At 50.8% G+C, this 12,794-nt stretch overlaps 1 pseudogene; it reads left to right on the top strand.

The window, feature by feature from the left end:
* The first annotated feature begins 10,436 nt into the window (after positions 1–10,436).
* Positions 10,437–11,343, top strand: LOC147119894 (uncharacterized; annotated as a pseudogene).
* The last annotated feature ends 1,451 nt before the right edge of the window (positions 11,344–12,794 follow it).

Here is a 12,794-nt window from a genome sequence, read left to right as displayed (position 1 = left end):
CCTCCCTTTCCTTTTTGCCTATCTTTCCTGAATATCGAATACCCCTGGATGTTGAGTTCCCAGTCTTGGCCATCCTTGAGCCACGTTTCCGTCATCCCAACCAAATCATATTCGTTTACCTCTATTTGCGCAGCCAATTCATCCACCTTATTACAAATGCTCCTCGCATTAAGACACAAAGCCTTCAGGCTTGTTTTTTTAACGCTCTTAGACCTATTAGAATTATTATTTACTGTGGCCATGTTTGATTTAAACCATTGATTTCTCTGACTGCCACTTTTGCTTTTCTCCTTCCTATCTTTTGCTTTTATCCCTGTTTCCCTTTCCTCTGTCTCCCTGCTCAGGTTCCCAACCCCCTGCCATTTTATTTTAAACCCCCCCGAACAGTGCTAGCAAACCTCCCCGCAAGGATATTTGTCCCGCTCTGGTTCAGGTGCAACCCGTCCGACTTGTACAAGTCCCACCTTCCCCAGAAGCAGGCCCAGTGATCCAGGAAACTAAAGCCCTCCCTCCTGCACCAAGTCATTAGCCATGCATTCATCTGCTCTATCCTCCTATTCCTATACTCACTAGCACGTGGCACTGGGAGTAATCCAGAGATTACAACCTTTGAGGTCCTGCTCTTTAATCTGCTACCTAGCTCCCTAAATTCTTGCTGCAGGACCTCATCCCTCTTCCTACCCATGTCATTGGTCCCAATGTGAACCACGACCTCTGACTGTTCACCCTCCCCCTTCAGAATGCCCTGCAGCCGTTCAGTGACATCCTTGACCTTGGCACCAGGGAGGCAACAAACCATCCTGGAGTCATGTCTACGACCACAGAAATGCCTATCTGTTCCCCTTATGATAGAATCCCCTACCACTATTGCTCTCCCACTCTTTTTCCTCCATTCCTGAGCAGCAGAAGCACACCTGGTGCCAGGAAGTTGGCTGCTGCTGCCTTCCTCTGGTAAGTCATCCCCCTCAACAGTATCCAAATCGGTATACCTGTTTGAGAAGGGGATGGCCACAGGGATCCCCTGCACTACCTGCCTGCCTCTACTGCTCTGCCTGATGGTCACCCATTTCCCTTCTGCCTGTGCAGCCCTTACCTGCAGTGTGACCACCTCATCAAACGTGTTATCTACGACCCTCTCAGCATCGTGAATGCTCCAAAGCCCATCCATCCGCAGCTCCAGTGCCACAATGTGGTCTGCTAGTAGCTGCAGCTGGATGCATTTCTGGCACTCATGGTCATCAGGGACACCGGCAGTGTCCCTGAATTCCCACATAGAGCAAGAGGAGCATAACACGGGGCTGGGCTCTCCTGGCATGACTTACCCTTTAATTAATTTAAATTAATTCACTATCACCAATTAAAGATAAACTCTAAGGCGCTTGTATGGTCTACCAACAGTCCCCGCTACACCAGAAAAGACCTTAGCAACTATAAACCACAGAGTTAAAGTTTAAAAAATAGAAATACTCACCAACCAATCACTTACCTGCTCCCTGGTGATGTCACACTCTGATTACTTTTTACCTCTCTCCCTGCTGCTGAGTTAGTCGGGCCTCGCCTCTCTCCTCCTTTATACTGCCACCTCGGTGCTCTCCTGGTCCGATCTGGTCGGGCCTCGCCTCTCTCCTCCTTTATACTGCCGCCTCGGTGCTCTCCTGGTCCGATCTGGTCGGGCCTCACCTCGCTCCTCCTTTTATACCCGGCCTCGGTGCTCTCCTGGTCCGATCTGGTCGGGCCTCGCCTCGCTCCTCCTTTTATACCCGGCCTCGGTGCTCTCCTGGTCCGATCTGGTCGGGCCTCGTCTTGCTCCTCCTTTTATACTGCTGCCTGGGTGCTCTCCTGGTCTGATCTTGTTGGGCCTCGCCTCGCTCCTCCTTTTAACTGCCGCCTCGGTGCTCTCCTGGTCCGATCTCAGTCGGGTCGTTAGGGTGAGTGTTGTTTATGCAAACTTCTGATTCCCTCCATCTGCACCTGACTTCGCGCACCCTCTTGCCATGATGCCCCAATGGCCATCTGTCAGCAAGCACCCATGGCCCTTTCTGGGCACACACATGCACATTTGACTCAAGGCATCATGTAAGGGCTCTTGCACCATGGGGGGCATGAGATGATCTCTGAAGGCATCATGTAACAGAGCTTCCCCTTCTTTCCCCTGCAGTCCAAATTGGTGACGATCCGAAAGGACCAGCGTTGAACCGGTGGCGGACCTCCACAAGTGGTCACTCTCACGGATCTCGAAGAGAGAGTGCACCAGATTCTTGGAGGACGTCTGAGTGGTCCTGTTACCACTGCAGCTGCTGACCCCCTTCTCGACAGTGAGGGTAAGGCTCTCACCTTTTTCAGCTGTCTCCTTCCACTTGGTCCCCCCGCCAGCATGCTTTCTCAGTGTGCAGCCATGTCAGAGCCTTGCCGCAATCTGGCATGCCTTGCCGCCAACCTGACCTTTTGCTAAAGCCACTCTTCCACCTCCCTGCTTTCAGATGCTGCATCACCAACTCGGGATCTGTGCCCTGAAGCTGCCAGTGCCAGTGCCTCTGGAGGCGAGGATCAGGAGGAAGCCGGAGCATCCGTTCCAACTTCAGGGGAGCGTACACATCTGCAGACTGGGGATAGTAGTTCCCTGGAGGGGAGGGGGGGCTCTGCTGATGAGCCAGTTGCCGGAACAAGCAGCATGCAGCAGCGCGGGGGCGGGTAGGCAAGTTCAGCCAGGGAATGATGACTGCTGCACAGAGTGCAGAGGAGGTGCATAGCCTTGCTGAAATGAGCACCCAGGCCCAGCTCAGGCACACTGAGCTGATGGCTGCAGTGGGGAGGATGCCTCAGTCGATAGAAACACTGGCAAAGAGTGTGTTGGACTTTGGAGCAGCAATGGAGAGGACTGTCCAGGGCTTCGAGGCTGCTATGGAGAGGACTGTCCAGGGCTTCGAGGCTGCTATGGAAAGGACTGTTCAGAGCCTCGGACAATCCCTGGAAAGGTCTGTCCAGGGCTTGTCCGAGGCAGTGGAACGGACTGCTCCGGCCTTGTCCGAAGCAATGGAAAGAACTGTCCAGGGCTTCACCGAAGCACTGGCACCTGCCACACAGATCCTCACTGCAGCCACGCAGTCACTTGCTGGCCTCATCCATATCCAGATTGAGGCAACACGAACTCTCACTGCAGCCACCCTATCTGCATCAGCTAGGATCACCCCGGGCCCTTCCAGTACCATACAAGGCCAGGAACCAGTGGAGCAGGCGATTGTGGTGGTTGAGCCGAACTGGTCCCCTCAGAGAGCCAGTGTGTCGTCTGATCATGGTGCAGGTGTCCTCTCTCGGCAGGTGACCATTGCTCATGCCACCGCTGGTACGTCTGCAGTGCAGCTGCCACCACCTGCAGGGCACACTGCTTCCAGCCATGCTCAGATCAAGCAGCCTGTGTCCGCACCCTCCAAGACCAGAGGTCAGCCAGGCCATCCCTCAGGGGCTTCTGCACTTCCACACAGTCAGCAGGCATCCCCCAGCCTTGACCCCGCCACTGGGGTTCAATTATGTAGGAGCAGCAGGGAGGGGCGGGGCCGACCGCGAAAGAGAAGTCATTCTCCATCAAGGGGCCAGAAGTGGAGGGAGGTGCAGAGATGTTTCTTTGGCCAAATTCAAGGACTCCCTCACCTGTTGTGATTGTTGGAAATGGTTTGTTTAGTTTTGCGGCTTTGCCGAAGAGTTAACTGTTATTTTGTTAGTTATGGTTTCTGTTGACATGACGTTGTTATGCTGGAAGGAAGGACTTTTGTGACAATAAAGAAAAGTTTTAATTTGCAATGGTACACGTAACTATTTACAGTCATGCTGGCCTTCAGAGCCTTTCAAAGATCCGAAGTGCGCAGGACGAATGACACCCATCATTCCGCCAGAGGGGCCTGGCACCAAGTCCTGATGAGCCTCTGACAGATGGCCCTTCCACTTTCAGGAGCCCTCCCATCTTCCTCCTCCTCCTCCTCGTCCGCATGCTCCTCCTCCTCCTCGTCCGCCTGCTCGTTCTCCTCCTCCTCCTCCTCGGCCGCCTGCTCTGCTGGACCTTGAGGGACAGCTGGCACTGGCTGGGTGCATCGAATCACCAAGTTGTGGAGCATGCAGCAGACGACGATGATGTGACCCACTTGCTCCGGCGAGTACTGCAGGGCTCCCCCTGAATGGTCTAGACAGCGGAAACGCTGTTTGAGCACACCAATAGTGTGCTCTACAATGTTCCTGGCCACCTGATGGCTGCTGTTGTACAACTCTTCTGCTGGGGTGGCGGCCAAACGGAGTGGTGTCACGAGCCATGGGCAGAGAGGATAGTCCTTGTCCCCAAGAAGCCAGCCTCGTGGGCGAGCTGGCCCCTCAAAAAGGTCACAAACTGAGGTCTGCCGCAGGATGAAGGCATCGTGGCTGCTCCCTGGGAATTGGGCGTTGACTGCCATGATCATTTGGCGGTGGTCACAGACCAGCTGCACATTGAGGGAGTGGAACCCCTTGCAGTTGCAGAAGTCCTCAGGGTTGAGCAATGGTGCCCGCAAAGCCACGTGTGTGCAATCAATCACTCCCTGCACCATGGGGAAGACCGCAATAGCAGTGAAGCCCTGCGTGCGCTCCGCCTGCTTCTCCAGGCTCAGAGGGAAGTTGATGAATTGACGCCTTCGTCTATAAAGGGCAGCTGTAACTTGCCGGATGCAACAATGGACTGCAAACTGAGAGATATTCGCAATGTCCCCAGTGGCTGCCTGAAAGGATCCGGTGGCATAGAAATTGAGGGCAACAGTCACTTTAACGGACACCGACAGAGAGGTCCTGCACCGTAGACGCGGCTGCAGATCCTGAGCAAGCAGGTGGCACAGCTCAGTTACAACCTCCTTCCCGAATCGGAGCCTTCACACACACTGCTCCTCCGACATTGCAAGGTATGAGACCTGCTGCCTGAATACCCTTGCAGCGTACCCTCAGATTGGCCGACCTCCATTGCCCCGCCTCCTTCTGGCCAATCCTGGCCCTTTCTCCCGCCATCTCTCTGCCCCTTCACAGTGTCCGGCCATGAGGACGTTGCCCTCCAAAGCAGCTCCCATTCCAATGCCAGTCGGTCAAAACGCTGTTAGGTGTAGCGCTCCAACTGCTCCGGACAGGTTTGAAGGTCCCAAGTATTCTAAGACTAAATTCCAAAAAATCTGCTCCACAGTAGCTCACCAACTCTCTCCAGCAATGATCACAATTAACAGGCTAAGTGGCTGCAGCTTTTATACTAGAGCTGTCCCCTTTAAATAGCGCCCCCCGACTATGAGAAGGGCCTGGTAGCGTTCCATCGAACTGTCACTAACAGCGCTAGACGCAAAGGTTCCGGGCACCACTGAATATCCGGTCCGGGGCGCCAAAAAGGCGTTGCACACTGAAATGATGTCATGATCTGCCTGCGCCCGCGGGCGCGTGCAAGGAGTTAGCGCCGGTGCTAAAAGAATACTCAATATGGGAGGTGGCGCTATATTCACTGTGCCCGCCCGAACATTGGGTAACGCCTCAATTCTTGGGCTCTTTAGGCGCTAATTGCTGGCGCTACCAACCGAATTTCTAGGCCGAGGTATTTAAAAAAGGAGGGAGAGAAAACAGGGAGCTACAAACCGGTTAGCCTAACATCAGTAGTAGGGAAAATGCTGGAGTCCATTATAAAGGATGTGATAACAGGACACTTAGAAAATATCAAAAGGATTAGACAAAGTCAACATGGATTTATGAAAGGGAAATCGTGTTTGACAAACCTACTGGAGTTTTTTGAGGATGTAACTGGTAGAATAGATAAGGGAGAACCAGTGGATGTGGTGTATTTGGAATTTCAGAAGGCCATTGATAAAGTCCCACATAAGAGGATAGTGTGCAAAATTAAAGCAGATGGGATTGGGGGTAATATACCGGCATGGATTGAAAATTGGTTAACAGACAGGAAACAGAGTAGGAATAAATGGATCTTTTTTGGAGTGGCAGGCAGTGACTGGTGGGGTACCGCAGGGATCAGTGCTTGGGCCCCAGCTATTCACAATATATATAAATGATTTGGATGAGGGAAGCAAATGTAGTATTTCCAAGTTTGCTGACTACACAAAACTAGGTGGGATTGTGAGTTGTGAGGAGGATGCAAAGAGGCTTCAAGGCGATTTAGACAAGTTGAGTGAATGGGCAAATACACGGCAGATGCAGTATAATGTGGATAAATCTGAAGTTATCCACTTCGGTAGGAAAAACAGAAAGGTAGAGTATTATTTCAATGGTGATAGATTGGGAAATGTTTATGTACAGAGGGACCTGGGTGTCCTTGTACACCAGTCACTGAAAGCAAACATGCAGGTGCAGCAAGCAGTTAGGAAGGCAAATGGTATGTTGGCCTTCGTTGCAAGAGGATTTGAGTACAGGAGCAAGGATTTCTTACTACAGTTATACAGGGCTTTGGTGAGACCACACCCGGTGAACTGTGTGCAACTTTGGTCTCCTTGCCTAAGAAAAGATATACTTGCCATAGAGGGAGTGCAGGGAAGGTTCACCAGACTGTTTCCTGGGATGGCAGGACTGTCGTATGAGGAGAGATTGGGTCGACTCGGCCTGTATTCACTAGAGTTTAGAAGAATGAGAGAGGATCTCATTGAAACATATAAAATTCTGACAGGGCTAGACAGACTGGATGCAGAGAGGATGTTTCCCCTGGCTGGGGGGTCTCGAACAAGGGGTCACAGTCTGAGGATACGGGGTTGAGCATTTAGGACTGAGATGAGGAGAAATTTCTTCACTTAGTGGGTGGTGAACCTGTGGAATTCTCTACCACAGAAGGCTGTGCAGGCCAAGTCACTGAATATATTTAAGAAGGAGATAGATAGATTTCTAGACCCAAAAGGCATCAAGGGGTATGGGGAGAAAGCAGGACTATGGTATTGAGATAGAGGATCAGCCATGATCATATTGAATGGCGGAGCAGGCTCGAAGGGCCGAATGGCTTAATCCTGCTCCTATGTGAAAGCCTTAGAGAAGGTGCAGAAAAGATTTACGAGAAGGATTCCAGGAATGAGGGACTTCCGCTACGTGGATAGACTAGAGAAGCTGGTGTTGTTCTCCTTGGAGCAGAGAAGATTTGATAGAGACGGTCAAAACCATGAGGGGCCTAGGCAGCGTAGATAGAGAGAAACGGTTCCCATTGGCGCAAGGGTCAAGAACCAGACGACAAAGATTAAGGTGATTGGCAGAAGAATCAAAGATGACATGGGGAAATACTTTTTACGCAGTGAGTGGTTAGGATCGGGAATGCACTGCCATGGTTAGAATCCCCTTGTACAGTCCCAGGGTTAGAATCCCCATGTACAGTCCCAGGGTTGGAATCCCCATGTACAGTCCCAGGGTTGGCATCACCATGTACTGTCCCAGGGTTAGAATCCCCATGTATAGTCCCAGGGTTGGAATCCCCATGTACAGTCCGAGGGTTGGAATCCCCATGTACAGTCCCAGGGTTGGAATCCCCATGTACAGTCCCAGGGTAGGAATCCCCATGTACAGTCCCAGGGTTAGAATCCCCATGTACAATCCCAGTGTTGGAATCCCAATGCACAGTCCCAGGGTTGGAATCCCCATGTACAGTCACAGGGTTGGAATCCCCATGTACAGTCCCAGGGTTAGAATCCCCATGTACAGTCCCAGTGTTGGAATCCCAATGCACAGTCCCAGGGTTGGAATCCCCATGTACAGTCCCAGGGTTGCAATCCCCATGTACAGTCCCAGGGTTGGAATCCCCATGTACAGTCCCAGGGTTGGAATCCCCATGTACAGTCCCAGGGTTGCAATCCCCATGTACAGTCCCAGGGTTAGAATCCCGATGTACAGTCCCAGGGTTGGAATCCCCATGTACAGTCATAGGGTTGGAATCCCCATGTACAGTCCCAGGGTTAGAATCCCCATGTACAGTCCCAGTTTTGGAATCCCTATGTACAGTCCCAGGGTAGGAATCCCCATGTACAGTCCCAGGGTTGGAATCCCCATGTACAGTCCCAGGGTAGGAATCCCCATGTACAGTCACAAGTTTGGAATCCCCATGTACAGTCCCAGGGCTGGAATCACCATGTACAGTCCCAGGGTTGCAATCCCCATGTACAGTCCCAGGGTTAGAATCCCCATGTACAGTCCCAGGGTTAGAATCCCCATGTACAGTCCCAGGGTTGGAATCCCCATGTACAATCCCAGGGTTGGAATCCCCATGTACAGTCCCAGTGTTGTAATCCCCATGTACAGTCCCAGGGCTGGAATCCCCATGTACAGTCCCAGGGTTAGAATCCCCATGTACAGTCCCAGGGTTAGAATCCCCATGTACAGTCCCAGGGTTGGAATCCCCATGTACAGTCCCAGGGTTAGAATCCCGATGTACAGTCATAGGGTTGGAATCCCCATGTACAGTCCCAGGGTTAGAATCCCCATGTACAGTCCCAGTTTTGGAATCCCTATGTACAGTCCCAGGGTTGGAATCCCCATGTACAGTCCCAGGGTTGGAATCCCCATGTACAGTCCCAGGGTTGGAATCCCCATGTACAGTCCCAGGGTAGGAATCCCCATGTACAGTCACAGGGTTGGAATCCCCATGTACAGTCCCAGGGTTGCAATCCCCATATACAGTCCCAGGGTTAGAATCCCCATGTACAGTCCCAGGGATAGAATCCCCATGTACAGTCCCAGGGTTGGAATCCCCATGTATAATCCCAGGGTTGGAATCCCCATGTACAGTCCCAGGGTTAGAATCCCGATGTACAGTCCCAGTGTTGTAATCCCCATGTACAGTCCCAGGGTTGGAATCCCCATGTATAATCCCAGGGTTGGAATCCCCATGTACAGTCCCAGGGTTAGAATCCCGATGTACAGTCCCAGTGTTGTAATCCCCATGTACAGTCCCAGGGCTGGAATCCCCATGTACAGTCCCAGGGTTAGAATCCCCATGTACAGTCCCAGAGTTAGAATCCCCATGTACAGTCCCAGAGTTGGAATCCCCATGGAGAGTCCCAGGTTTGGATTCCCCATGTACAGTCCCAGGGTTAGAATCCCGATGTACTGTCCCAGGGTTGTAATCCCCATGTACAGTCCCACGTTTGGAATCCCCATGTACAGTCCCAGGGTTAGAATCCCCATGTACAGTCCCAGTGTTAGAATCCCCATGTACAGTCCCAGGGTTGGAATCCCCATGTACAGTTCCAGGGTTGGAATCCCCATGTACAGTCCCAGGGTTGGAATCCCCATGTACAGTCCCAGGGTTAGAATCCCCTTTTACAGTCCCAAGGTTGGAATCCCCATGTAAAGTCCCAGGGTTGGAATCCCTCAGCAACACCGAGTGTGGGTCTCAGGCCCCAAGTCAGAGCCGGCGGACGTGCGGCCAGGACTCCGGCACCATTAACCCCAGGGTGCAGCGCCTCCCCCAGACAGGAAACACAACAACTTGCATTTATACAGCAGAGGGAGCAATTCAGAGCCGGTTAGCATCAGGGTGGGTGGTGGATGTGGAACTCGGTCCCTGGCCTCCTGTGTTGGTCTTTCTTGTTGCATCAGTTTGAGCTGGAGTGGAGAGGGGGGAGAAGCTGCTGGGTTTAACCCCCCAGTACTTCTGATCTCAGTGGGACCCAACAATTTCCAATGTGAGACTGTGAAGGGAGGTGGCTTCTAGGGGAGGTTAAGTTGCTAAACAGTCATTGTCCGTACAGTGTAAAAGATTATCATTTTATGAACAAGTATTTCTGTCGAGGCTTTCAATCCATCTTATATATACAGATTTTTTAAATTCATTCGATGTGGGTGTCACTAGCAGGGCCAGCAGATATTGCCAGTCCCCAGTTGCCCATTGAGAAGGTGATGCTGGGCCTTCTTCTTGAACCTCTGCAGTCCGTGTGGTGAAGGTACTCTCAGAATGTTGTTAGGTGAGGAATTCCAGGATTTTCACCCAGCGACGATGTAGGAATGGTGATATATGCCCAAGTCAGGATAGTGTGTGACTTGGAGGTGAACTGGGAGGTGATGCTGTTCCCATGCACCTGCTGCCCTTGTCCTTATAGGTGGTGGAGTTCGTGTGTTTGGGAGGTGCTGTCAAAGTTCTAGTCGAGTTGCAGATTTATAAAGTCACTCCTTCACTCCTCCCCCTCCCACCTCACTCTCTCCCCTCCCATAGAGGCCAGAGTCTTGTGTAGGCCCAGACCGGGTGGCGGGTTCCCTTCCCTGAAGGACATTAGTGAACCAGTTGGGTTTTTACGACAATCCGGCAGCTTTCATGATCACTTTTTTCTAGTGCTGGACCCACAAATTCCCAGATTCATTCAGCTCAATTTCACAACCTGCCTTTGTGTTTTTGTGGGTTCTCTCTCACCCTCCCTTTTTCCTCTTTGTAATTCAATTTGCAGGGTATTAGAAGGGGAGGATTTGCAGGCGGGAAACTGAAACCAAACATCCCTTCAAGATCTGACAGAGTCACTTGATTCACCAGGACCTTTGAACATGGAAGCAGAAAGCACCGTTCAGAGCGAGGAGAAACCATACACGTGTTCTGTGTGCGGACGAGGCTTCAGCCGATCCTCTGATCTGTCGAGACACAAGTGCAGTCACACCGGGAAGAAACCATGTAAATGTGGGGACTGTGGGACGTGAACTCAGCGACAAGTTCACACTGGGGAGAGGCCGTTCAGCTGCTTCGAGTGTGGGAAGGGATTCAATCGATCATCCACCCTGCTGCAGCACTGGCGAGTTCACACTGAAGAGAAACCTTTTAAATGACCGGACTGCGGAAAGTGCTGTAAAAGTTCCGGGAAACTGACACGCCATCAATGTGTTCACACTGATCAGAGACCATTCAGGTGCTCTCACTGCGGAACTGGGTTCAGGCGTTCATCTTTCCTCACTATACACCAGCGCATTCACACCGAGAAGAGGCTTTTCACCTGCTCTGAGTGTGGGAAGGTATTCACTCAGTCATCCAACCTGCTGAGACACCAACGAGTTCACACAGAGGAGAGGCCGTTCACCTGCTTTAAGTGTGGGAAGGGATTCATTCAGTCATCCACCCTGCTGACACACCAGCAAGTTCACACTGGGGAGAGGCCATTCACCTGCTCCGAGTGTGGGAAGGGTATTCACTCAGTCGTCCACCCTGCTGACCCACCAACGAGTTTACAAGTGACTGCAGGGGCTGGATTCTGCTGTTATTGCTGCTGTTAATCACATCCAGGACTGAACCATGTTCATTCTGACAGTTGGAGTTTGTTTCTGCTGATGTTAATAACCCCTGTAACTGGGCTGGAGTTTAATATTCTGGATATATGTCAAATAAATCAGCTTTGTTGTGGATTTTTGTCATTCCCACCTGAGTGTTTAGCATCACCTGGCTGGAGATCAGAAAGGACAATCTGGGGGGAGGATCGTACGGCGGGAACAGAACTACAGCCTGGACACAGTCTTTCAGGGCCACACTGAGAGGGGCAAATGGCACTTTGGTCTTTCTCATCTCTCTTCACTGACAGCAATGTCCCCGTGCAGGTTAATCTTGAGGCCTGTAAGGAATGTGTCCCAGCCATTCTCTCCCATGGGCCACAGCACCTGGGCACGGAACAGAAGGCTCCTATACAACAGTGTTTATAGTCAGGAAGAACAACGGTGAATGCTGGAAACGTGCTGTCAAATCAGAGATTGCTGTCAAACTGCTATCTGTTCCTGACTGAAAGTGAAATGGCAGGGTTAAGTTTCCAGTCTAAAACTGACTGGTAATTATTCCACGAAGATTTAATGGCCCAACATTTGTGATTGGAGGCTTCCCACGGGCGGATTCCTCCAACCTGTAAAATATCTATGAATTTACCTGGTGGCCCGGGAGATACGGCGGCTTGTGATCCTGGGCCTCTCCGGGTGCGCGCGGACAGAGGCCCACCTATCCCGGGGCACATGTGGTTCGCATGCACCCCTGGGATCAAGTGGGCCGGCCCAACCAATAAAAGAAGGGAATCCCCATTCATACTATGGGAGTTCCGTACGTACAGAATCCCCATCAGTATGAATGGGGATCACTTCAAACATACACAAACACAGGAAATTAATTTTTCTTTAATTACATATTTAAAATTAATTAAAATGCCATTTAATTAAATATTTTGAACAAAAATTAAATTTTTTAAAGAAAGAATTATGTGTTAACGGGGCTAAAAATAAACTTACCTTATTGCACAGGGTTTTTAATGTATAAATGAGTGATAACATTTTATTTTTCTGTTTTTTAAAAAGTCTTATGCTGGTAAAAGTAGGCCTTACTCCTTCTTTCACCAGGTGTAAGAATTTCACAGGCGTTCAGCGGGCGAAGCTGGGCAAATAGCGAACTCTCTCCCCGCAGAGTCCCATCTCCCGGGAATGTCCTGAGTCTACCATTTTTTTAAATAAACCCATTTAAAATATCAGGGCCTGATAATCTGCATCCCAGAGTACTAAAAGAGGTAGCCATGGAAATAGTGGATGCATTGGTTGTCATCTTCCAAAATTCTATAGATTATGGAACAGTTCCTGCAGATTGGAGGGTGGCAAACGTAACCCCACTATTTAAAAAAGGAGGGAGAGAGAAAACAGGGAACTACAGACCGGTTAGCCTAACGTCAGTAGTAGGGAAAATGCTAGAGTCTCTTATAAAGGATGTGATAACAGGACACTTAGAAAATATCAACGGGATTAGACAAAGTCAACATGGATTTATGAAAGGGAAATCGTGTTTGACAAACCTACTGGAGTTTTTGAGAATGTAACTGGTAGAA

This window comes from Somniosus microcephalus, chromosome 4 (genome assembly GCF_052327205.1).
Source record: "Somniosus microcephalus isolate GS21.2 chromosome 4, FLI_Smic_1.0, whole genome shotgun sequence".
Classification (NCBI taxonomy): domain Eukaryota; kingdom Metazoa; phylum Chordata; class Chondrichthyes; order Squaliformes; family Somniosidae; genus Somniosus; species Somniosus microcephalus.
The sequence above is the reverse complement of the archived record's forward strand: the minus strand, read 5'-3'. Positions and strand labels throughout refer to the sequence as shown.